This window comes from Theropithecus gelada, chromosome 1 (genome assembly GCF_003255815.1).
Source record: "Theropithecus gelada isolate Dixy chromosome 1, Tgel_1.0, whole genome shotgun sequence".
NCBI lineage: Eukaryota > Metazoa > Chordata > Mammalia > Primates > Cercopithecidae > Theropithecus > Theropithecus gelada.
In genome coordinates, this window is record NC_037668.1 from 53,345,598 (window position 1) to 53,349,744 (window position 4,147).

At 47.5% G+C, this 4,147-nt stretch overlaps 1 pseudogene across 1 annotated transcript; it reads left to right on the forward strand.

The window, feature by feature from the left end:
- The first annotated feature begins 1,690 nt into the window (after nt 1–1,690).
- On the forward strand, nt 1,691–2,080 carry LOC112634223 (annotated as a pseudogene). Its single transcript, XR_003121743.1, has one exon. The product of XR_003121743.1 is annotated as a transmembrane protein 258 pseudogene (transcript).
- The last annotated feature ends 2,067 nt before the right edge of the window (nt 2,081–4,147 follow it).

A 4,147-nucleotide genomic window follows, 5' to 3' on the forward strand; every position in this document is an offset into this window, starting at 1 on the left:
GGGGCTGGCAGGGTGATAACAAGAGACCAAGGCTCAGAGTACTGGGCCCTGGTTCCTAGGCTTGGCTCTAACACTAAAAGCATATGATCTTTGTTTGACAAGTTATTTCACTTCTCCAGTCTTCAGTTTCCACATCGAAAAAATCAGGGAAGGCTGGGCGCAGTGGCTTACGTCTGTAATCCCAGCACTTTGGGAGGCCGAGGAGGGCGGATCGCTTGAGGTCAGGAGTTCGAGACCAGCCTTGCCAACATGGTGAAACCCCGTCTCTACTAAAAATACAAAAATTAGCCAGGTGTGGTGGCGGGTACCTGTAATTCCAGCTACTCGGGAGGCTGAGGTAGGAGAATTGGTTGAACCCAGGAGGCGGAGATTGCAGTGAGCCGAGATTATGCCACTGCACTCCAGCCTGGGCAACAGAGCCAGACTCCGTCTCAAAAAAAACAAAAACAAAAACAAAAACCACCAGGGAAAATTTTTAAAACCCACCAATTTATATAAAGATGTGTAATATTATAGCTAAAAACTAGAAGTGGGAAGAACTGCTAAGTGGGCTTGGGAGCACGGAGTTGATGCAACAGAATCTTGAAATGCTATTTAGAAAGTAGAATAACTAACATTTACTGAGCACTAACTACATGTCAGGCACTTGGCAGACAGAGAGAGGTCTTTACATGCATAAGCTCGTTTAATATCCTCAAGGGTCTTCTGAGGTAGGTATTATTATCACATTCTTCCTTTTTTTCCTTTTTGAGATGGAGTTTTGCTCTGTCGCCAAGGCTGCAGCACAGTGGTGAGATCTCAGCTCACTGCAACCTCTGCCTCCTGGGTTCAAGTTATTCTCCTGTCTCAACTTCCCGTGTAGCTGGGACTACAGGTGTGCACCACCATGCCCAGCTAATTTTTGTATTTTTACTAGAGATAGGATTTCACCATGTTGGCCAGGCTGGTCTCAAACTCCTGGCCTCAGGTGATCTGCCTGCCTTGGCCTCCCAAAGTGTTGGGATTACAGGCCTGAGCCACTGTGCCTGGCTCTCACCATTTTTTCAGATGAGTTCACTGAGGCCATGAGAAGTTAAGTCACCTAATTAGTTTATACTTGATGACGTCAGGACTCAAGTTCAAAGGTCCATCTAACTCCAAAGCTCACACTGCAAACCTTTACTTATACACTAGTGTTGAAGACTGTTGGATGTAAGGACTATAAGAAACAGAGATGTAGGCCAGGCGTGGTGGCTCATCCCTGTAACCCCAGCACTTTGGGAGGCCGAGGCTGGTGAATTGCTTGAGTCCAGGAGTTTGAGACCAGCCTGCACAGCATGGCAAAATCCCATCTCTTACAAAAAATACAAAAATTGGCTGTGTGCGGTGGCTCACACCTGTAATCCCAGCACTTCGGGGACCTGGGGCAGGAGGACTGCTTGAGCCCAGGAGTTAAAGACCAGTTTGGGCAACATGGCAAGACCCTGTCTTTAAAAAAAAACCCACAAAACAAAAAAATACAAAAATTAGCCAGGCATGGTGGCAAGTGCCTGTAGTCCCAGCTACTAGGGAGGCAGAGGAGGTGGAGAGATCAATTAAGCCCATGAGCTTGAGGCTGCAGTGAACTGAGATCGTGCACCACTGCACTGCACTCCAGCCTGGGCCACAGAGCAAGACCCTGTCAAAAAAAAAAAAAAAAAAAAAGGGAGCAGCGGATTAGCCTGTACAGGGCAAAATGGAGCTCGAGGCCATGAGCAGATACACCAGCCCAGTGAACCCGGCTGTCCTCCCCCATCTGACTGTGGTGCTTTTGGCCATCGGCATGTTCTTCACCGCCTGGTTCTTCATTTACGAGGTCACCTCTACCAAGTACACTCGTGATATCTAAAAGAGCTCCTCATCTCTTTGGTGGCCTCACTCTTCATGGGCTTTGGAGTCCTCTTCCTGCTGCTCTGGGTTGGCATCTACGCGTGAGCGCCCAAGGGTAACAACCAGATGGCTTCACTGAACCCCTGCTTTTGTAAATTACTTTTTTTTACTGTTGCTGGAAGTGTCCCACCTGCTGCTCATAATAAAGGCAGATGTATGGCAAAAAAAAAAAAAAAAAGGAAGGAAATAGAGAAGCGCATATATGTAACAGTGTTAAGCGGGAAATAAACCTCCAGAGTGATCGTGGGCCGGGTGTAGTGGCTCACGCCTGTAATCCCAGCAGTTTGGGAGGCTGAGACAGGCAAATCACTTGAGGCCAAGAGTTCCAGACCAGCCTAGCCAACATGGCAAAACCCCGTCTCCACCAAAAATATAAAAATTAGCCAGGTGTGGTGGCGGGCGCCTGTAATCCCAGCTACTTGGGAGGCTGAGGCAGGAGAATCACTTGAACCCAGGCAGTGGAGGTTGGAGTGAGCCGAGATAGTGCCACTGCACTCCAGCCTGGATGACAGAGGGAGGCCCCATCTCAAAAAAAGGACCAACAACAAGAACAAAAATCAGAGTGATTGTGATAACATAAGAATGTTGGTGTCAACATTAGATTTGGACATTTGTAAGTAATAGGCAATTTAGGACACTGGGAACTTACAGCCTAGATATTTATGCCTAACTTTTTTTTTTTTTTTTTTTGAGATGGAGTTGCGCTCTTGTTGCCCAGGCTGGAGTGCAATGGTGTGATCTCGGCTCACCGCAACCTTCGCCTCCTGGGTTCTAGCAATTCTCCTGCCTCAGCCTCCTGACTAGCTGGGATTATAGGCATGCACCACCACGCCCCACTAATTTTGTATTTTTAGTAGAGACAGGGTTTCACCATGTTGGTCAGGCTGGTGTCAAACTCCTGATCTCAGGTGATCTGCCCGTCTCGGTCTCCCAAAGTGCTGGGATTACAGGTGTGAGCCACCCTATGCACCACCCACAGCACCTGGCCCTATGATTGACTTTTTGGTAGCAGAGATGATGATATCTGAGTAAGCACCGATGATAGGGCCTTTCTAGTCCTAATACAGAACTTTCTAGATAAGCAGACAAGGAAGGCACAGCTGCCCTTCTTCACCACTGGAAGACTGGAAATCTGACCACACAGCTCCTGCCTCAAGCTTTTCAGTCACTTCATATTGCCTACAGCTCTGGTTCTCAACCTTGACTGTAGATTGGAATCACTTGAGAAACTTTACAAATGGCTGATGTCTGAGTTTATTCCCAGCTATGGCCGTAGCTTTGGCATGGGGAGTTTTGAAATCTCTTCAAGAGATTACAATGTGTAGCAACATTTGAAAGCCACTGGCCTAGAGGATAAAGGCACTTAGCATAGAAGGCCCCCTCTGATTTCTTTAGCATGCTCTCCTATATGTTTTATTCTACAATCCAGTTACAATGTCCTGAACATGCAGCACCTTGCCTTTTACATGCCTTTACCTTATTTCTTCTGCCTGGATTGCCTTTCTTCCCCGTCATCCATCCGGAAAACTCCATTCATCTTCAATACTGTGGCAAGCCAGCCTCCAAGATGGCCCTAGTCATCGTTACCTCCTGGTTTTCATGTTCCTGTATAATGCTCTACTGCACTGAATAGGGCTGACTTGTGTAATAATGTAATATTGTAGAAACGATGATGGAGTATGACTTCTGAGGATGGGTTTTTACAATTATTTATTTATTTATTTATTTATTTATTTATTTATTTTTTCAAGACAGTGTCTCACTCTGTTGCCCAGGCTGAAGTGCAGTGGCACGATTTTGGCTTACTGCAACCTCCGCCTCCCAGGTTCAAGTGATTCTCCTGCCTCAGCCTCCTGAGTAGTTGGGACTACAGGCACGTGCCACCATGCCTGGCTAATGTTTTTTTTTTTGTATTTTTTGGTAGAGACAGGGTTTCACCACATTGGCCTGGCTGGTCTTGAATTCCTGACCTCGTGATCCACCTGCCTCAGCCTCCCAAAGTGCTGGGATTACAGGTGTGGGCCACCGCGCTCGGCATGAGGATGGGTTATAAAAGAAACTGTAGCGGCCGGGCGCGGTGGCTCAAGCCTGTAATCCCAGCACTTTGGGAGGCCGAGGCGGGTGGATCACAAGGTCAGGAGATCGAGACTATCCTGGCTAACATGGTGAAACCCCGTCTCTACTAAAAATACAAAAAACTAGCCGGGCGCGGTAGCGGGCGCCTGTAGTCCCAGCTACT